The sequence below is a fragment of the Chamaea fasciata genome, unplaced genomic scaffold, assembly GCF_029207755.1.
Source record: "Chamaea fasciata isolate MVZ Bird 193981 ecotype frontalis unplaced genomic scaffold, bChaFas1.0.hap1 SCAF_3, whole genome shotgun sequence".
NCBI lineage: Eukaryota > Metazoa > Chordata > Aves > Passeriformes > Sylviidae > Chamaea > Chamaea fasciata.
In genome coordinates this window covers 102021269-102044910 of record NW_027094088.1, presented here as the reverse complement: position 1 = coordinate 102044910, position 23642 = coordinate 102021269, and positions in this window count along the sequence as shown.

Here is a 23642-nt window from a genome sequence, read left to right as displayed (position 1 = left end):
CGGTATTGACATGGAAAATAAACTATACTAAAGCGTGAAATTATTGGTCCAGAACATCCCAATCCCTCTACTTCGGAGATTATTATGATATAACCTTGAATTATGGTTAACATTTTTTCTTTGTGGGACCCCTATCTCATTACACATGACAGATGATGATTGCTTGTAGAAGAGATCTACTCACTACTTTATTTTATTCCCTCCTTTCAGTGTATGTATGCACATTTATTTTCTGTACATTATTCAAATCCTGCTCTGAAGACAGATATATTATCTATTAGACTTTATTACAGCACTCGTCTTCATAGGTTATATATATACTAGTAAATAAAAGGAGCCAGGGCCTCTTTTCTGAAACAGAGCATGTAGAATGAGACAACTGCATGCAGAAAACTGAACTTTCCTCCTGGCAGAGCAGAATCACTTCATCCTTAAATTCTCTTGGAAACAGACACAATCACATGCAATATTTGCTGTCCTGCAAGGGTGTCCAGGGCATTTGTGACAAGAGATCTGTGTGTTCAGCCAAAAGCATGACCATATTTTTTTAATACTAACAATTAAATGAGAGTGTGGCTGGTGTGCAAACATGAAAGTCCCTGTCTTGATCTTCCTTAATTTACTTGCATGAAAGACAGAGTTACTGCACAGCCTGTGGCTTGTGTTTCTAGTTCTGAGTGAGCTGAAGGAGGGCTCATGCTGACTTTACTGATGTGATCATTAGACATGAAAATTAACATTTTCCAGTAATGTTTAGTTAGTTCCCAGTCTGATATATCACTTATCAGAGTTTTCAGAGATTTTATAAAATACTTAAGAAATGGCAATATGGAGTCATGCCAAAAATCCCTTTGGTGTTCAAAATAATATCCAAAATACAAGAGCGTGCTCAGATTCAGTTTGTTGATGCTGCAGTATTTTTTCTTAGTTCTTTTCCTCCCATTTCCTCCAATGTCCTACCTGTCTTTTGACTATCACAGAGAATCAAATTTCTCCAGAGTGTACACTTTTCAGTGCATTTAGTAATGTCTTCCAGAGTTCTTTTCTAAGTAGTGATGATTAATTTAGAATTTTCTATCTTATGTGCATAATTAGAATACCTGTGCTCTTTTTCTTTGTCCGGTTTGCATCACTTCCCATCCACTGACATTTCCCCTGGTGGTTTTGTTACCTTATCATCCTGTGTTCCTCTGTGCCTTGGTTCCAGTTTAGGCTGCGCTGTATTATTTTGCATCAACACTTATTTCATATGTTCGAAATACAATGGCTTGAGCAGCAGCTGTGAGTACTCAGCAGTTCTGCAGACAAGGCATAAAAGTCTAAAAATGTACATTCTAAAAAAGGAGGGCCCTGCAATTAATGAACAGAAAAGAAAAGTTCAGCTTAGGTAACTTGCTAGCCAAATTCTGTGACAGGGATAAAAATTGGTAAGAATACCGAAAGTAAAGAAAATCTATTGAAAATTACTATTTAATTCAGACATCTGTTCAAACAACTTAGGGCAGAGGTCTGAGAAACCCCCACCCTTATTCCTGACATCTGTAGAAGCTGCATTATCTAATTTTGGAAGGGATAGTTAATTTTTCTTCATAGGAGGTTGTATGGGGTGATATTTTGGATTTGTGATGAAAACAGTCTTGAAAACAGAGGGGTGGTTTTTTTATTGCTGAGTAGGGCTTACACAGCATCAAGACCTTTTCTGTTCCTCAACCCATCCCACCAGAGAGGAGGCTGGGGGTGCCCAGGGAGGTGGGAGGCAGACACAGCCAGGACAGTGACCCTGACTGACCATGGGCACACCCCAGACCAAGGGATGCCATGCTCAGCATATAAAGCTGGGAAAAGAAGGAAGGGGAGGACATTCACAGTGATGGTATTTGTCTTCCCAAGTCACTGCCAGGCATGATGCAGCCCTGCTTTCCTGGGCATGGCTGAACAGCTGCCTGCTCATGGAAAGTCATGAATCAATTTCTTTTTTTGCTTTGATGGTATGCAAAAATTTTGCTTTGACATTCAACTGTCTTAATCTCAAGCCATGAGTGTTCTCACTTCTACCCTTCATATTCTCTCCCCCATCTTACTGCAGGGTACTGAGTGAGTGGCTGCATGAGGGTGATCTGCTGGCCAGGGTAAAATCATGATGCTGGAGGATACTGGTTTGTTCTAAAATTATGCAATCCCATTAGCACAGGAGCAAAATATTTCAAAATTCTTTAAATTCTAATTCCAATAATCTGCCCCTCAATTCCATGGGAGGTTCTGGGATATCTGATTTAATATTGATCACAATTGTATTCTTGCACAACTCATGAAATATGCATCAACTGGCACACTAACAGTACAATATTCCTTATCTCAGAGGAGAAAGGCCAATCAGTAAATAAAAACAAATAAGGAGTGAGTTACCCTTTGCAATCTACACTAATCTCTAGATTAATTATTTCTACAGAAAAGTTATGGAAGCTGATATTACTGACAACAGATCTCTCTTCACTATCATGACAAAGGTAGCATCTTCTGTCTCACCTTAGAGACTGCTCGAAAAATGCACATGCACAAAAAAACTGCACAAAAAATATTGAAATTGTATCTTTCTCCTTTGTTCCTTAAAATACTGTAGCTGGTTAGGTCCACTGCTTATGCCAACACCACTTTATTTTTCCTTTTCCATATCTGTGCCACAGGGAACAGTGCATCAAGAGCTTTCCTCTCTTTTTCCATAAACATTTAAGACACAAATCTCTCCAGGAGTGTTTTAGTGTGCAACACTTCATGGAACCTGCAAGAGCTGCCATAGTATGGTATGAAGGTATGAGTTCTTCCTCTAATTTAGCAGAACCTTTCAAACTATTGGAGACACAGAATCAGAGACCATCTTAACAATTTTCCAAGAGCTCAAGACAGTAATGTTAATGGCAAGAAGTACACAGTTATAAACACCTATTAATTTGTCTAAGCACAAGTGGGATCTAAACAAAGAGAAGGAAATAAAATATTATCAAATATTAGAGCTTTACAAATGTTCTCATTCAAAATTCTTGATGGGATACTGGCAAGGAGGGAAACTGGTTTAATAAAAATGTCAAATATTATAGGAGGCTTATGTGGTAATATTTTTTCTTCTTTAATTGAAGAGACTAAATACTTGAAGAATTCAGAAATAATGTCAAATCTCTAAACTTTACATATAAAGTTTCTTCCCTGAGCATTTCCAAAGTATACAAAGAATAAGCATCACCATTCTCAGTTAAATAAATGTCAGGTCTGTGCTTCCATGTGGATAAAGCACTAAGAGCCATATCAAGCAGAGCAGACAGGCTTTCTCCAGGAAATATCACACAGGGAAAGGAGGAGCAGGCTTCCTCTGAAGTGCAATACTTCAGGGAAATATCTCTTTAAAATTCTTAAAACACAGCCTTTTTGTTGGGACTGTCCCATGCATACAGTGGAATATGAAACCTACAGAACTAAACTGTTGTCTGTATTCACCTCTTTTAATTGTAGTTCTAAGTAGTATTAAAACCATTTAATGCGTTTCTCCTTTAAGGTCAGCATCATAGTTCTCCAGGAGCTGCAAAGATCCAGTGGCATATTTGGCTCATATCAATTTATGGCTGTTCAGCTGGATTTGAAAGTCTTCATAATCATAACCTTTAAGAAGATACTTCTTCAGAAAAAAATGGTTGTCATTATCTATGCTTAACTATCATTCTAGATTTGTCTTTAACTATTAAAATGTTTGAATGATCCCTTGCAAAATTGGCCCAAACCAGCAGCACTCAGATGCAGTGTGTATGACTTAGTGTAGGTAAGGGATCACTCAAAACAGGCAGTCTGGATGTAAACACAGATATTCAAAGGCCAAATTGCAAAGTTATATGGAAGCTGCCAAACTGGAGCTGTTGACCACTGGTCCAGAGAAGGGGTCTAATAATTATGATTGATTTGCATGAATGTAGACTGAATGTCTCTGGAGTCATGCAGCACCATGCAGAGTGTGGAAAATCAGATGTTTTCCAGTCCTACAAAATGTCATTTGAAGTCAAGGTTGAGAGGGACAAGGAAGCAGGGACATAAGGGAAATAGAGAACAGTGGAGTCATGAGCTAGTAAAGAGAATGGTTTATGGTCACACAGCCTGAGGAATGTTTGTCCTTAAACCCCACTACCAGACTTTCCCCTGCTTTCATACCTCACTGTTTTTACGTATGATTTCCTGCAACATGAGTGCACTCCAGGCAGGGGCACGTAGCCAAAAGGCTCACTGGGCTCTGTGTCTCTTGCGGCTGTGGGGGCCTTCTCAGGGACTCTCAGCAGAGCAGTGAGGTACACTGCAAGAACATTTGGGGATGCATGAGAATGCCTTCAGAATCCAAAGACAACATAGCATATCTACATGTCTGCCTCCTTTAAGAACCTGAGGCCGTCATGGTGAGAAAAGGCTGAGTTTGTGAGGCAGTAGATTCATCAATGTTCCCAGTGCTGGAGCTGGGTATGAAGGTGTGGGTGTGCAGACTGGACTCGACTGGTACACAGAGCCAAATCACATAGTCAGAACTTTTCACCTACCTTCAGGGTACTTTGCACCATGAAACCCTGATTTTGGCCTCAAGAGTACAGTTAGCGATGGCAGTGGATGATGAATTTAGTCTCACAGTTGCTCCCACATGTAGTCCTGTCTGGATTAAGCTCGTGTTTCTTTGACCAGCTTTGAAAGGAGATCACCAGGGAAGGGGAGACAGTTCCTGCAGTAAAAACTTCTAGTCAAGGAAGATGTGGATCTTCCAGGAGGAAGGTCATCAGATGTCTGGTCATCAGATATGAAGGAGTCAGAGGAGAGAGATGTGTCAAGCTTCATCTCTAGACAACTCTGCACTTCTCAACATTTCTGGCAGTGAATATCAGAGAACATTATACTGTAATGTAAAGAGGGTGCAGGCTCTCATGAACTTTTGTTGTGGCAGTTTTTTTAATGTCTTATATATTCGGCAGCCAAGCAAAGGGATAGATTCAACACTGAAATGGGAACCATAGAAAAATCCTGAGAATGTTTTTGTACTCTACTTCCTTTCCTTTTATACAGAATAACAGTTACAAACCAGCAAGACAAAGAGTTGATGTGATTACCATTGTAACAATACAATTCAGAGTGTCTGTGTTTCCTTCATCTTGTCTCTCTGGGATTTTCTTGACTGGTAAGTGCCTCTATTTCTTATAAATCATCAGTTCCTGCTGTCTTTTTCAGTATGTCTCTTTATGGGTAACTTCTTTTCTTCCAGATAATCATCCAGTTTATGGGGACTGATTTTGACATTAAAATGCTGTAGAGTTTTTCTAAACATGTTTTTTTCTACTGGGCTATGTAACTTAACACTTAATAAAGAATTCAGAGCATAAAATTTTGCTTTTCTGTATGATATCCTGTAACACATTTCAGTCTAAGTGTAATTACTAATTACTCTTTAGAATAAAATGAAAGTGTAGTAACTAAGGAATTTCATTCAGCTATTGTATTTTGGACACCTAATTTATGTGTCTCTGTAATTTCAAAAGATTCTAGGTTTTGAGTCAAAGACAGCTTAAAAAACTGTACTGCACTTCATAACTCCTGATCTGTGGTGGCACAACCCTTCATGAAACCATGGTGTAAAATAGATCACAGGTCAATCTGGGGAAAAAGGGGAGTAGTTATATTTAACTGGATAATTTCACCTGTTACTGGCTGCATAACCTGATACATTGGAGTAATAAATGTTGGTTCAGGCGGTGCAGGAGTACAGCATGAAAGTTAGGAACTTATGAATCCAGCCTTTTTTCAAAATACACATCTTTTAAAGTGCTACAAAAAGATGGTAGCCTCCTTCTCTCAGTTCCCACATTTTTCAGACAAGCATGATTGATACTATTGGAGGATTCAGAACACAATTAAAATTTGAGTACTTTATAAGGGAAAGTTCACTGGCGGTTTTAGAAGCCTAGGAAGAAAAGGATACTAACAAATCTCCTGGCTGAAGTACCTGTAACACACCTGAATTTAAGGCCCCTAGTGAACACTTTTAAATAGATACATATATTCCTTGTGCTGTCCATCGAGAAAGCCAAGCAATAACTTTCTCAATGTTGAGAGAGACAAGAGCTCATTGTGAGGGCTGCAGAAACCTGAATCTCTTTCCACTAGTTGGTCAGAGAAATAATATTTTCCCTAAGATACTCCCTAAGCACCTTTAATTCTCATACAAATGACAGAGTTTGTGTCCCCACTGTAATCTTACTTCATCATCTAAACTGGGTGCTGACAGTAATACTATCTTCTGTGAATGCTGCTGAGGACATTAACTGGGAATAATATGGCAGCATCCTGAAATCACTTATGCTTCTCATTTTTTGTCAGCTAAGTAGCACCACTACTTCAGAAGTCTTTCACTCTTCATTTTGCTGCAGTTTTCTGTTCCCTTTTTCCCCAAAGGAATGGTGTAAAAGTATTTAGCGAGGCAGAGTGCCTGGCCCAGAGAGCAATACTCTGTATAGTTGTGTATAACCATGCTGTGTAAAGGAAAGGTCTAATAACTTTTCCTCTGGTCATCCTGAAACATTCACTGAAAATACAGATAAAAGCCTACAGAACTGAGCCCTAATGAGTTCGTACAATGGAAATAAAAAAAATATTATCACAACATATTTTTAAACTCTCTAAATATTTTTTTTCTCAAGTGGAATGTGCTGTTGAACCTATGTGCAAAATCATCCCCCATCACCTTTGTAGACAGTCCATCACAGAAATGTATGAAATGCAATAGAGCTCTTTTGGGGCAATTTCACTGTCAGGGAAAAATGCAGGAAGGGTGGAACACCAGCCCTCTGATGGAGTAATTTTAGATTTTATTGTAATGCCTGCCAGTGAATATTCCACATGCAGGGATTTCTAAAGCAAACTGTGAAAGGCCGTAGCCTGCCCTGTAACCCTAAAAGGATGTTGAGCTTGGCAGTCTTCCAGGGCAGCAGGATGTGTGGCCTGGATTAGAACAGGAATATTCCTAACATTCATTGCTTTTTAATGATGTCATGCTTGCTAGCTATTGCAAGTCCTTTATGCTTTCCTCTGTAAGAGCTTTTCTAATACTACTGAAACTTCCTTATGACAAAACATTTCAAAATAAGGCTATAAGCTTCACATCCATGCAATGATAAAAGTACAGAGCTGCTAAAATACAGAGTTTATGGAAAGAGTAACTCAGCTTTGATGATTGTATTGTTATTATGTACTGTGTCAAATACTGTAAAATGCAGTCAACAATATGTGTTAAGTGGTTATTTTAATGTTCCTGATTTTATCAATAGAAAACTTTACATTTGAAAGGCCTTGTTTTGCTTTACTTTAGATTGCACAAAAACTAATGTTGAAAGAAGTGAAAGTTTTATTTAATATTGCAATCTTTTTTTTTTTTTCCCACGGAATATGTAATCATTGGATTACAAAATAAAATATGAATATTCACTTTTTGTGAAGGAAAAACATGATTGCTCCTAACAGATATACGAATTCTGGAAATCAAGACATTTATTGTATTATAAATTATAATTGTGTTGGTTAATTATAAATGTCTTTTAGCCAATTACAACTACCAGCTACACAGGGGAACAAAACAGAGTTGGAAACATGTCCCTGTCTGCTGCCTTCCTAAAATTTGCTCAAGCTCAGTTCCACTCAGTGTAATCAGGTAGCTCTTCCTTGGGAATATGGGAGCCTTTTAATAAATCAATACATTAACCCTGCCTTTATTTCTCTGAAAACTTTAACAATATAAATCTGATATGTATTTTTAAGGTTAATGTGACAGGAAGACCACACTTACCTTCTTTGTACCAAATTCTCTGAAGGAAGTTCGACAGCATAAAAAAAACTTAAAAAGTAACCACAAAAATGCCACAGTAGCAAATACAGATTTGTGTGGAAAATAGAGATTAAGGAAATATTCCTTATTCAGAGCATAGAAATTAGTCAGGACAATCAACAAAGAACAGGATAACCACCTGCATCAGTACAGGCCAGGAATATTGGCCCTGCTGAGAATGACTCTGGGGTTATGGGAAGTGGCACACTGGATATAGCCAACAATGTGCTCTGTCATATGGCAGACTGATTATTTGGCTACAGCTGGAGGAGTGCAGTGGCCAGGTAAAAAAGAGAAGGCAGCATCCCCACTAGCCAGTGGTGCTGAGGCTGCTCTTCAAATGTCTGTTAGGGGGCACCAAGCTCAAGAATCTTTTTCAGAAATTACACAGTCCAGCAGACAAGTGACCACTACTATGATTGAGGACCTGTGAGCAAAATTTGAAGACGTTTGGCTCCTTAAATCTGTCAAAAATGGAAACTGAGGCAACCTAACACAAGCCACTCCAATCTGGAGCTGCAAATGTGATGGAGCCGAACCTTTCTTGCTGGCAGGAGTTGATAAAACAAGATACAACATCTACATTCTGCAGTTTGGGAGGGCCGGGATGTGCATCAGGGGAAACTTGTTCACTTGGAGAGTATGGCAGCAAGGGAACAGATTACCCAGAGAGGAGCTTCTCTGTCTTTGGAGTTTTCCAAGACTCAGCTAGACAAATCCAGGGCTAACCTGACCCAGTGTGGTGGCTAATTCTGTGAAAGAGGGAGGGAGGCTGGAGAAGACCTTCAGCTGCCGCTGTTACCCAGCTGGTTTGCCATCCCAGGACTTGCAACCAGGGTCAGAGCTGCAGTCCTTAACAGCATCTCCTTGGGCAATACCCAGGAAGAGATGCTTTGGCGGACAACAGACAGACCCTGATACAGATAATTATAGAACAATTTGCTTCAAGCTAAAAGTTTATTGTAAGAATAATGAATTTCTAAGAATTTATTTTAAATGTAGTTTGTAAGAGGAATGTTAAGACTTTGAAAATGCTTTCAGCAGCCTCCTTTCATTTTGAACACACAAGCATTCCAGACCAAAGGTTTCCAGGAAAAAAACGGTCTTTAAACCTAAAATCCTGGTCTTAAACTTCCCACCAGGAGTAAAAGTTCTGATTCAGCTGATTCATGTTAAAGAAAAGGCAAAGGCTTCCATTACAATCCAGCCCTTAAGGAGCAGTTAGTAGCAATTAGAAAATTATTGCCACATCACAATCCTGGGACTATGCCCTGAGAGAAAAGCTTTTGACAGAGGACCACCGTTCCTCTGATCTTGCTGCCAGAAGGGGTAAGCACCGATTTCTCATTCACACAGGAGAAAATTCATCTGGCCTATGAATGGCAACCTTTTGTACTTAGAGTCTAACACTTGCCTATCTGTCTAGTCAGGTATTTAAAAATTTGTTCATGTAATGCCACTCTGGAAAACTACAATTTCAGGAAAGTTATTGGAATTATTTGAACTTTCCTCCATTTGTACTTCTCATTGCTTGTGGAGATTTAGGAAATGGTTTAGTAAATATTTCAGCTAAATTCTATCACTGGTTCTAGATATATACAGTTCTAAAAACTGTACATGAAATTAAACTTGGCAACTACAAGGGGTAACATAGACATTACCAATTGTAGCTCAGAGAAACACAGATATAAACCAAATTTCTCACATTTCAATATCCTGCAGTCACAAATCTCTTAGTCTGGCTCATGACAATCTAATTTTTCTCATTTTAAAGCCTTTCTAAATTATGAATACCATTCTGGTTTGGTTTGGGGGAGGGGGAGCTTGTTCTTTTATTTTAATAACATTTGTGTTGATCTAGTTGCAAGTAAAGTGCATTAAATGTTAAACATTAAACATTTTAATCTTTAGTTGCTTCTGGAACAGAGAACAAAAACCTTTTCACAGTCCAAGGTGCCTTCATCCCCCTTACTTGTATATCTGGAAGTATATCTGCACTTAAAATACTATTTCAAAACTAGATATGACTGAAATATTATCAGTTTGTTCCACACGGCATTTTATCCTATTCACAAGTTGCTCAAGGTCTCACAGCTCAGATTTATAGGGGAACTTCTGACAAGTGCAATGACACTAATTTTACAAGCAGTGAAGCTATGTCAGGAGTTTCTTTCCAAAATAACATCTTGACATATTTTCAGCTGAAAGAAATAGTATATTTCTTTTGAGCTAAACAGTCATTTAGGAGAAACTTTCAGTGACCAGTGATGACAGCACATTAATGCAATTAACTTCCATATGCTCACTCCAGGTAACTCCTTCTTTGTGAGCCATAGACCTCCACATTGCTGAAGTGGAATGACATCTTTGGCCAAAGCCAAGTATTCCTGTACAAAATATTCCCAGTAAAACTTGAAGTAAGTGCATCACAACCAGTTGCTTAGTAAGACAGAAGACATAATGAAAGCAAAGTTTCTGTTTTAGTGCAAGCTTTGACTGCTTTTGGCAACTTTTTGTATTTTGAATGGAGGAAGAAGGGCAGAGCAATTGAGAAATGAAAAATATATTTTACGGTAATGCAGAGAAAAGCTCACTAGCTGATAGAGTCACAAATACATATTAAAGTTTTAATTACAAAATTGTGTCAGTAAAAGGAAGCTGGCACACATGACAAGCAGAATTAGTATTTTTGTATGTTGTTTTGCTTTCTGGCTCTTTGCAGGGTCAGTAGGATGTACAGTCATGCACTTGTATCTAGCTTCCATTCAAAGGAGAAAAATAAATGCTGCAAGTGGAAGGGGAGTGTTATTCTCTGTAATCCTAAGGACAAATGTTCACAAAGGTATTCTCCTTAATGTTCTCATTACAAACCCACTAACAATTTATCACTGATGACTGTTTCCAGAGCTAGGATAGCTTAAGATTGGAGTAGAAAAAGTGGAAGATATAATTTTTAAAGACTATCGGACCTGCACGGTTGGGTCAGTATCTGTCTGTGTTATGCCTAGTACTAACATGATATTAATAATTCACTTTCATATCACCAAATTCCCATCCTTTGTTTCCTCTCTGCACTTCTAATGGACTCTTTCAATTATGCATATTCTTCTTATTCATATGAACAAATAGGTTTTGAATTTTAATGTACGAACTTCTAAAGGGAAATAGACTTTTATTCAGATAGACATATTTTTATCAGGAAACAGACTTGACTACAATTGGGATTTGTTTATGCCAGGCAGTTGGTTTTATGCATTGTGAGAACAGCAAAACCAGTTCCAGACTCAGTGGAACCTTAAACCTCTCTACATCTTTGCTTATGAACCAAACCCCAGGAGCATTGCTGTATGTAAGAGCCTGTGTCAAGCAGTGGTGAGCAGTCTGTACAGTTGATATTGCTACAGATTAATGCAAAAAAGATTAAGTTTCTTTCTTGTCATTCCTTGTCCTCACCTCTGCTCTTCTGCTCTCCCTTCATCCCAGTCTGGGCAGCTGGTTCACAAGCCAGTGCTGTGCTGCTCCAGAGCTGCTTCTTGTAGCTTGTGGCATTCACGTGCACATCTGGATATACATCTCTATATTTTGCACATTTGTCTTTCTCTTCTCTGTCATTTATGTGCTTTTTTGTGAGTAGATGAGAGGTAGAAGCCTTGCATGTGGAAACCAGAAGTTCATTCAGTAGCAGTAACGTTGCCATCTTCTCCATGGTCACACTGACACAGGGTCCAAATATCTGTCCTGCCCCATTTGCATCTGCCACCATGGAATTAAATTATTTCGTCAGGTCTCAGAGTCAGCCCTGGGGAAACAGTGGAAAAATGGTAATGAAGAAAGAAACCAGTGCAACCTTCCACAGACCCCTTCCAGGATCCCCTTTGTACACACAGCATCTCCAGAACTGTTCAGTCACTGCCATCAGGGGGTACTGCTGACCTGGGATGGATCCTCATGGCAGAGGAATTTCGTTTTGCCAAATATTCTGAGAAATGTGACTCTCTTTTGAGGCTCCACAACCATTATCCATCACAGTCTAGATGTGTACACTAGTGTCTACATTCAGATCATGAAGACACTTTTGTTTTGCAATTAAGCAGTTTTTAAAGGGAAATAAATAAATAAATAAATATACGGCAAAAAGACAAATCTTTAAACACAGCTTGGCAATGAACTCATGACCTACAAGAATCTGTAGTCCATTAGCAATCAGTGACCCATCAAGGTCTCTGCTCTACAGTCCTCATTATCTCACAGTTAATTGAACTCATGCAACATGACATTTATTTATTAATTTGCTTGAAAAGAAAAGGGCATTAGGACTATTTTAAAATGTGACTAAGTTGGTTATTCTAAGACCCTCATCTTTCAAAGGCTACCATTTAAAACTGAATAATATAATTATTTGTAATTTTCCTTATGATTCAGTGTTCCTTAGAGGAAATATTGACTGCCTTTACACATCTTTAAAAAAGTTTTTCCACCTGTTCTGTCATTTAAAATCTTTCTCTGGGCACAGAGAAAGCACATACCCAAGAAGATTCACTTAAAAGGAAAAATGGGCTACACAGGGATCTGTCCCATGCCCCTGTGGTCTCCAGCTCAAACTTCTTCCTGAATGTAAAGATTAACCTTAAAGCAGAAGCTTAGCTCTTTGCCCTCTTCCCTCCCTGAAAAGGAAACTGTCACTTCCAACTATTTCAGAATGTTAATTCTGTAAAACAGCCATGCTGCAATCCTGCAACAATGTGCAGTTTATTCTGGGTGGCTCTGGAATTGCCTCTGACTCCTGCTCATTTCCCAATAATTACTGATAATTACACCACTCAAAACAGAGTGAAACACAGCAGACTCTTTCAAAGCTGTAGAAACAAAGTTTGTCCAGAAACTGACCTTCCCGTTTGGAGGTGAGAGGAAGTGTGCATGGAATTATATAGGCAAGATGAGTTGCTTTCTAACCGGTTTTGATAGAAACCAACAAGCATAGGCAGGAGGAAAATCAAGGCAGTAGTTTTAAGGAGCCCCAGGCAGCAACTTACGTGCAGGCTTAGGTTTATTCAGTGGCTTTAGGAGCTGTCAGTGTTTTGTATCGCCTGTTATCTTCATATACTGCAACAATGGCAATGATAAACAACATACATTTAATACAAACCTTTCTTTGCTTGTTTATAGAAAGAGTTTCTTCGGACAGCATATAAACATCTTTGAGATCTTTTCAAGGCTCATTGCCAGAGGAAAAAAAAGGGGGGGGGGGGGGGGGGGAGGCTGCTGGGGGAGCTGAGGAAAACCTGCCAAGTCTTATACAGCAAAACATTTCTTATGGCATTTCTCCTTTTTCTGAAGACTGGTTTTACAGCATGTTTGAGCAAGACATTCAAAATCACACCCTTCCTAAGTTTCTTCACTCATCCTCATTTAAATCTCCTTGGCAGAAGTGAGGGCCTTGTAGCTGCTTTGGAAGTGCAGTGTAAGGGTTTCGAGAAGGAGGCCTTGGACTGGTGGCGCTGCGTTCCTATCCACGCAAGAGCCGAGGCACAGAGCAGCGTGTGTGACATCTCTGAGCCTTGCACTGTGACACTCGGGCACAGCTCTGACACTGTCACTCCCTCCAGCCAGGGAAGTGATGGGCACAGGCGCCTTGGATTGCAGACAGCAGACAGAGAGCTGTGCCCGAGTGTTCTGTGCGACACTGCTCCTGCAGTTCCTTCAAACATTTAAAAAGCAAATCAAACCCCCTTTTTTTATGAAAGCTGTATGGACAGTTTTGAGATACTTCTTTACCACCTTTAAAGGGAATGGAGAGCAACCAACCGAATTCTTTAGCTTTTCAAAAATAGCCCCACAGCTGGTTAGATTAATTTGTTTCTTTTTGGCATTCCTTCCCTGGAGGCAGGAAGAATGATCAGCTGCTATCCACTGGAAGCACTATAGAAACAGATTTTTTTATATTATTATATTATTATTATTATTATTATTATTATTAATTATCATCCATAAATACTGACAATGTGTTACACTGCTGTTTGTCACACTGAGAACAGATGGTTTATTATGAGATTACATTCTGGACCTCCCGAGATACTGCATCTAATTTGCCAATCCCATCATTCCCTCAAATGCTATGGAAGATTTGATGAATACTGGATTCAGGACTGTCAATATACTTACAATTTTATTGTGTCCCACAATGGCTGAATAATGTCTTAATATTTCTGTGGAACCTCAAACAGAAAACATGGGCTTGATAAAGAAATGATTGAATGGTGATTTTTGCTTTGTCTAACACAAAAGCTCAGAGAAGATTACTGTGACAATCTTCTCTGGTTCTAAATGCACAATCATGTGTTTTTTTCCGATTCTAAGAATTCTATAAACCTGAGTGTGGATTTTTTAGTATAGATGCATCTAACTATTCCATTTGTAGGCCAGATGTGGAAAAAAAGAACTTCAATGCCAGTGAAGTACCCTCACATACCCACGAAATTCTCCCCTCTTCCCACCAACTCACAAAGTTACTTTTAATGCAATTGTTGTAAAAACTAAAAATCAGGGAGGGAAGGCTGTCACTCAGAGTTCTGTCTGATCACATAATTGTGTAGTAGGCATTAATTCAATTTTAGCCAAAATAACTCAATATCTGAAACAAGAAATATATAAGCCTGCTTTTACTTAAGAGATCCAAATGTAATAATTGGGAAAAAAAAATCTTCTGGCAATTAGCAGAGCAGTAACCTTAGGCAGGATCAAGCCAGTGTGTCAGCCTAGTAGATTTTAGCTCAAATATTACATTCAATTGGTGATAGAAGGCCAAATGAGTCTGTAATTGATGCTGAGGTATGGTGCTTTTTGACCCACAGAAGGAAAGGAGAATAACCACCAGGAATCACATAGGTTATAATGAAAAAGTAACCACAGGAAAATATCATCATGCACGGATAGGTACTATAGCTAAAATGAGATTTTATTAATGCTGTGCTTTTCCACCACGAATTGGCTCCTGGTTTTGATTGCTTGAAATAGCTATACAAAAGTGGCACATTTTAAGCTGGACTAATAGCAATATAAATATTGTATGTAATTATGTAAAATGCAAACAGCACAGTGTATTTGTTCCCTTAGACAAGAAGTAAGTGATGGTTCCCACAATGAGTTTGGCAGTGGGGAAGTACAACTCTACAAAAGAGAAAGGGGCAGACACTGAAATCACTCTGCTGAAAATGGCACAGCAGCTACACTGAAACCCCCTGCACATCTGCTGAGGGAAATGCCCAGTCAGTGGGCGCCAGTGATGAGGAAAATAGGCAGGATGTTTCTAGAGAAAGGGGGTCTCAGCATGGGGAACCATGTGACAGGGGAACACTTTCATGCAGCAGAGGTGCAGGAAATAGCATGTTTTGAGGGAAACAGAGGAAGGAAACTGACAGGCAGAGAAACAAGTGAAGGAGAAGGAAGAAAGAAAGAAAGAAAGCAGATGAGGAAGAGATGAAATGAGGAAACGGTGTTATTAACTATTATAAGATCTGGTTTTTTGACAGCTGAAAAAAGGAGGGTGGTTTTTTGTTTTTCTTATTCTTACAGTTCCTTTTAAGTCATTGCTAAAATTACCACAGGAATGCAAAAATGGGAGTTTCCCAATACATTCTTTTTGATAATTAGTAATTGAATTTGAGAAACCATTGTGAAACTCTTTTATTCAATATTCAGAGGAGGCTTTCTGAAGTCATTTAAGATAAATAAAGTAGGCTTATGCTTGTGCTTCATACTAGGGTATTATTTCCTTGCAATTATTGTTACTCTACAATTCACAGAGACACATAGCTTTATGTTAATGTCGGATATTCCAGATAACAAAATAGGATGTAAATTTTGGAGTTTGGACGTTTTGGGGTTTTTTTTCTGTGGCTTTTTTTTTTTTTTAAATGGAATTTGACACCAAAGAGTAGTTTAAAAAACTAAACCATGACCAAAATAATGCACTGGGTTTAACTGGAAGCAGTTTAAAATTTCAAGAACCCCTTAGTCAATAACTTTTTTTTAGAAATCTGAGGCAAGATGATACATCTGTGGCACACACACACAGAGCAATGATGTCAACCTATTCCTTTTTCCTTGAAAAAGGAAAGAGTAACATTTTGACATCACTCACCCATCCAGGGCACAACATCCAGCCCATCAGTGCTGTGCAGTGACTCACGGAGCATGTGCTCCTCTGGCTGAAATGCAATGGCTCAGATGCTGTATCTACTTCACAGCTCCTCTGCCTCCTCCAGGCTGTGTGTTTATGTGTACACGAAAAACACACCAGGAAAAAATATCATACCATCATATTGAATCACTCCTGCTCTTTTCTCACACAACTGAACATCCTGACACACTGTAAACTCAGTTGAAAGTGTGTCAAGGCACTGCAATCTGCTTCTGCTGCAGCACTAACATTTCGCCATGAACTCCATAACCACTGCAGCAGAGACTAGAAAAGGATTTCCAGGCTGTTTCCTTACTTTTTCTGCTTTGGCTGATCACTTAGGATAACTTAACTTGGTATTCTTGTTAGCTATTGATTATGAAAGGGGAGCCATACTGATTTCACACACACATCAAGCTTAAAATCTTTAGTCTTTAGTCTTCTAAGTTAGGATTTGACTACACATATTTATCCATAAAAATTTAATAAATGTGACAGTGAAACATGAGATGGTATAAATTTGCTCTCAGTGGTACTAGTATCACTTTATTATTGCAAAGACATGGCTAAGAACAAAATTATTCCCTATAGTGAATTGGTTTTGATAGCCCAAAAACACATGCAAAGGGTGAGAGAAACCTTTATGTATCGTAAATAGCCTTCCTCTGTTCTGTGGTAATAATGTGTCATAAAAATAGTTATGACTTAGCCATCTCAGCTTCCCTCCAGTTTTATTAGCTTTCTTTTAACCATTAAATGTTAATACAACTTCAAGGTGGAACTTGGGGCAACTGAGCTCAGCTTCGTGCACAGAGCTCTGTATTTCAATTAGTGATGGGCTGTCCCAAAAGGGTGAGGTTTCTGTTTAGGACATAGGACTAGAAGAAACCTTGCTGTGAATCACCAGCATCATAGGAAAACATGTTGCTATAATCTATTAATAAGTACTTTATTTCTTTATTTTGAACCAAATTTAGAAATTCTCTTTCACTATTCCACCCTAAAAAACATCCTAGAATTTATTCTTCTGCTCATTCATCAGGCTTCTGCTCTTATCCTGCCTAATCATACTTTGTGACCAGTGCTGTTCGTTTTTTATAAAATTAGCTAAGCCTTGGCTTTGAAAGTCTTCTTTCTTTGCAGTTTAATCTACCAAAACATAAAATCCTGTAAATATTCACACTGGTTCAAGGAAAAATATATAAAAAATCTTCTTTTTTGATGAGATGAACAAAAGATGCCCAGAGAGAGGGGATGCAGAGAGACAACATAAGGGGCAAGTACAGACAGATCCTGCTTCTCTAATATTTCTGTTTATGGAAACCAGCATTTTAAGTTTGACTTGGAAGCAACATACAGACCACTGTGATGAATAGCTTCTCTGCTATGAATCCATTTAGTCCTTTGTGAATCCAGTGATAATTTTAGCTTCCACAACATCCTGTAACAATGAATTCCACAAAGTAATTAGGTACTGTAAGGAAAACTACTTCTTTTGTTTGTTTTAAAGGTCCTTGTCACCTCTATTCTTCTTTTAAAAATTATAGTGGACTGTAATTCCTTAGAACACTCGTACGTATTTTTTGCTATTTCATAGAAGTCAATCAAATAGAAACTATCCTGTAGATAGAAGATAGGGCCCATCTACAGACAGACAGCAGGATAGAGCCCATCACCAAGCATTTAGTTTCCAAGCAGATCAGTTTTCATCTTCCCTCCATTAGACGCCAAAGTAAGGTCAACCCACTTGGTCATCTTACAGATGGGATCACTATAACTATACATTGGACCCAAAATAGGTTACTGTAACCCCCATCAGCATGCAATAGAGATTTATCTTGTTCTTAATATTTTCTTAATCCTAACATTTTGTCAGTGTCATATGCCACTAAGCAGAAGTTTTCAGGGAACCACGGACATACACTTATTAAAATTATTTTCCTGCATAGAAATGGCTACCTTAGATTCCAATATTCTGCACATATAATTAAATGTCAGGGGAGAGACACCATGTGCCTTACTTTGACTTTATTGGCAATTAATTTCATATGCTTTTTTATTGTTTAGTCACTTAGTATCATTATATCATTCTGCAATTCTTCACTATAAGGAATAACTGTGTTCCATGAGGAATATTTGTCACTTCATTATTCCATATAGTTTTCAGGTAATTTACAAAGATGTTGAACAGTTCATGTCCTAGCAGGGATCCTGTGAGACTTACGTGATAATCTTCCTCCATTGATTTGTACCTTTTGTTTCCTAACTATTAATCACTTAATAATTGTGTAAGAACAACTTTCCTCTGATCCCATGGCAGCTTAAATTTTTTTAAGATTCTTCAGTGTGGTCAGTGACCAAATCTTTTAGCAATTTAAAGAATTCTCTGTCAGGGTCTTCATGTGTTCATTGACTTCCCTCTACAAAAATCCTTGTGAAGATTTCTGGTTATATAGGAGTGAGATCCAGCATTCTTAAACACTGTGTTTAAAACAGAAGTCTCAAATGGCAAGTCAGTTTTTAACTTTCCACCTAATGCTAAAGAATTATTCTGACTTACCAGGCAAGTTCCTTGGGTGCTCCACTTGGGCCACGTTGGCATGGCCAGAAGGGCATGACCCAGTTGGGAATCCCTTCCACATGGATGGTACCTTTCACATAGACTAGGTAAGGATCACTCACCCAGGGTGAAGAGAAACCGAGTAAGGGCCATCCTCTGGCCTTGGGAGGGATAGAGTTTCTGCTCCTGGTTTGTGCATCAACCACTAGATAATGCCATGTCCTGGGCACAAACACACATCCATCCTCTCATCCTTTTAAACACCCTCTGGATAAACATGTGTACAAGAATCTTGGGTTGGAGAGAGTCAGAAAGAAGGAAAACAATTAGTGCTAGTGCTAAGATAGGAGAAAACTTGGGATTCCCAGTGACCTTTAGATGGTCTCAGTCTTCCCTTATTTTTGAAATAAATTCAAGGTCTTTATTGTCTTCTGTAAAATGAGTTTTCTGTCTCCTCAGCCATCATCCTCTGTTCTTTCTGCCTACCAAGTATGAGAGATTAGTGCTTTCTGGATTAAATCATACCAAGGCCTCATGCAAGGGTATTTACAGCTTCCTTATCAGTACTGGGAGCAGCCACCCTCCTACAAGCAAGACAACCCACGTCATCTGGACATATGCATTACCATACCTTTATGTCAATCAACCATCTTAGTCTAAAAACTAAGGAAAAAAAAAATCAATTTTTTCATTTGAACCTCATTTCTTTTTCTCTTCCTAGAAAGTTTGTTGCTTTCTTTTTTCTCCTTATAAGGCTGAAAAGCTTTTCATTATTTGCTTTAACTTCCTTTACAAAGGCAAGCTGAATTAGAGTACTGGCAAGAGTTTTGGACTTTATTCTTAAATTTCCTGTTCTGCAAGATGTATCATTCATGATTTTTCCACTCCTTATAGAGTGTCGCTATTCCTAAATGAGTTTTATTATTCCTAAATGAGTTTTATTATTCCTATGTGATTTTTCATTTCAGTTATAAATGGAGACAGCCCCATTGGTTTTGAATCTTATTTAGAATCATTTCCATCCTTTAAAATTTTTGAAGTTTAGATAAATCATATTGAAAGAAATTTCAGTCACCTTTGCATATCATTTTCTAATTTCTGCGTGTGTTGATTTCACTCATTAGATATCTTAACTTTTCATATTTATCCCTTCAAATGGGAATCTTGACCTATTTTTCTGTTTATTCTTCAGTGTTATTTAATTGGAATGGTCTTGATGTCACTTCAGTCAAGTTATTTTCTTTAGGTCTTCTACAATATCCTTAATTTAGAAAAAGAGATGCAAAATGAAATTTATTCCCTATACAGTCATGAAATCAGTAAGATGTAAGCCTATCTACTAATACATCCAGACATAACTGAATTCTACAAATATTAGTTACTCAAAATTTTTAGTTGGTTGAATTGTTGAGAAATTATTCATCCCTAACTCATTTTATAGCTGGGAAATTTTCCCACAATGACAAAATTCCCAGTAGTATTCATCATTGTAACAAGTTCAACATATTTCTATATCCATATCTATATTGGCTAGAGAAGCTAATATAGAACAATGTAAACAATTTTGATCCACATTGAGTATTTGTGAGTTCTTCTTAAGCTATACTACTTAATTCTGATAGAACACCAATCCACTGCTTTTAACTTTATTACTGTCCTTCCTGAAGAAATTATGTTATTTTTTCTCAGAATCATTTCCTTCTCTGTCAAAGACCCGAGATGAGATTATGCATGAAGTTAAAATGCCATATTTTTGTTGTTAAGACTTTTCTTTACATTTTAATCTAATTTTCAGAAACATAAAAGAATCAATAAAATTAAATGTTAAAATTAGGTTTTAAACTGATAAGCAAAATATTCAGCTTATTTAATGAGAACTGCCTAAATATAAGTCGTGCAGTCTCAGGTAGTTATATTGGCTCCCTCGGGAGCAGACATTTCTAGAAAATACTCATTCCTGCTAAGAAAAACATCAAATCTATCAAGGCTGAAACTTTCTGGAGATGTTGATTTCTTTCTGCTAAGTGTAGAAAGAGCACAGGTGATAGGATTAGACCACATCCACATCTTTTAGAGAGAAATATAATTTGACAGTTTCTCCCTTTGTGTTTTTATATATTCACCAAATGAAAGATATTTTTATATCTTAAATTATGGTTTAAGACTTTAATACACAGTGATCTATCGCAGGCTACTGATTGGAGTCATATGTATGTTATTATCATAATCTATTTCTTCATTTTTCAGACAAAACATAATTGCATCAGAATCAGAGAATCAAAAGGACTGAAAGTTAAAAATAAAATATGTTTTTGTGGAGATAAATCCAAACGTCTTTTTGTCACGAGTGTGTGACAGCCATTGTTTTCTCCATGAAGTACAATACATGTATCTATCTTTTTCATTTTGATTCATCAGAAACTAATGGCAGTGAGGAACTTAACTAAGTTGTGATGACTGGTGGGGAGTGAGTGTGTTACAGGACCTGTGTTTTATTACAGAGAGTTTACAAAAAAAAGAAAAATCCTTTGCTTCAGGTAGTTACAGCCTCTCTGTTTTTAACAGTTTGTTATCACATTGCTTCATACAAACAAGATTTTTCTGACATAATTTTCTATTCTTTCATGTCCTTCTCCCTTTTTATGCCTTGCATCTTCATCTGCTGCTTTCTAATTGCTTGGGAAGGCAGACAAGATGCTCCATTGGGAACAGATGGCTTTCTGGAAATCTCCCAACAAGGACTGCTCCTGGAATAGATTTCATCTGCAAGCCCCACACAGAGGTAATATATGATACCTCCAAATAGATAGTCCTCCAAAGGCTTAGGAAGGAAAAAAAAATATATCCTGATGGAGTTCTTAAGCCTGTTATGACCACAATTGCCAACAGAAGAGTAAGCATAAAAATGAATCCTATATATAGCACTCAATTTTTGAAGTTAATTTTCTTTACTTCCATGTAATCTCTACAACAGGGACAGCTATCCTAAAATGGTTTCTAAAGGGCTGTGTTTTACTTCTTAAGGGTGCATTAAATACAAAGTTTGAAATCAGCTGTAACGCTATCCTACTTTAGAAAATGTGTGAGATGTGTGAGAGGCACACAATATATGAAATAAATATTAAAGTCTTCACAAGAGTAAGAATAAATAGTAGAGAAACAAATATGTTGGATTACAATGAGTGTGAAGAATTGTCTTTGTCAATGTTGTCTTGCTCTTCTGTGTTTTGCACCTTTACTTACTTCCACCATAGAGACAAGAGACACTCTTTTTAGCACTTTATAAACTGCATATTTGTTTTGTTTGTTTTGGTTCAGTTTTCCTTATTCTAAAATAAAATTGATGATAACCATGTTGTATGTCTGGAAAATATTATTCTGTGATTATGGATGGGGCTATGAAGCTGGGAGATCAGAGATATACTGTTTATGGTAAAAAAATACAAACTGTGAATAGTAAAGTGACAGTAGTCCCTGTACCCTCAGCATTCTAACTTCAGCCTTGAAATAATGTGTGAGTAACTTATTGTTCCTGTTCACAAAGCAATATGAATTTTAGGGGACATCATTTTTCATTATTTTTGAAACAAAAATACTATGCTCTGGTTTTGTTTGGCTATAAATAAGAGTTAGTGGAAAGGAATCCTAAAAATTCAAATACTAGAATGCAAGTTCCAGAAAGAAACTATCAAAGTATTATAGGTTTTAAAAATTTGGACATACTACCTTTTTGTGGAGGAAAAATGAATTTACTGTCTTTTACCAAGTAAGGATTAGCGATGTTACGATGACTTTTGGGTACTTGAAGGGATTCATTTTTGTTATAAAGAGAAATGGGATCACAGAGTCCATGCTGACTAACTTCAGTCTGAATCTGAACTGTGCCATGGTGTTAACATTATTGTTTACCTACCTGTACCATGTAGATTGTGTCATTCTGCTTATCCTACATGTGTACAGGTGTAGTCTTTACTGTCTTGGAATAAGTTAATGAACACTTCAGTGCATAACTGAGAAGAAAATAAAGGCATTCCCAGTGAGATCTCATCACAATGAACCATTTAGAGCCATTACAGCTCACCAGCAGCTTTTACACAGTCAAGACTTGCTGCAGAAACAAGGGAAGGGCTTGAAGGCAGATGTTGAAATGTTTTTTCAGAAATGCTGAGACAGAGAGTGTAGTAGGAATGACTTTTCCATTGACGCCACTAAGTGGAAAAAATTCTCTAAGTGTAGTTTCTTTCCTCTACACTTCAGAGAAATGTACAGACTGCACTAATAATTTAATTAAAGGATCTGAAATTCTCTTGAGATCTGAAATTCTGTGGATGTTTTATTGACTAAATGTACTAGATCAGAATGTAATGAGGTATATCATAAGCAACAGAAGTATAATTCCCCATGTATCACTGTGTCTCACAAAGCCATCAAAGACATTAGAAATCCCCCTCTAAGAGAAGGGTTGTCCATGTTCTCCGATGGTCCTTCCACTGCCTTTTCCAGTGGTGGTAAGATCTAGGGGTGGAAAGTGTAAGTAATTTTCCACAGACAACTTTCTCTACAAAAGTTGTATCTGCTGAGGCTTTGGTCAGAGAAATGCTCTTGATCAGCTATGACTCTGTTGACCTTGGCTGTGTTTGAATTACCAGCCTAGAGGTAAAAATTGCTCTTCCTACCAATTAATTTCTCCAACGAGATTATAATCTTGAAACTGAAGCAAGACTATGTGGCTGCATTTACCAGATGCTTAACAGTCTCTGTCAGGAAAAGTAGATTGATGTTGTTCCATTTCCTTTTATTATAGCTTCTGACTTGGGAGGAAGTGGAATCTCTGCTCTTAACTCTTGGCCAGCAATCATAGCTGTGGGAGGAACACAGACTTGAATACAGTCATTAAAATTCAATGCAACAATTACAGTTAATGTGCATTAATTTGGGCATGTTAAGCTACTTAGTATATGCCAGATATATTCTTGTAACTGGCAATAACAAGGACATCATCTTTAGCAGTG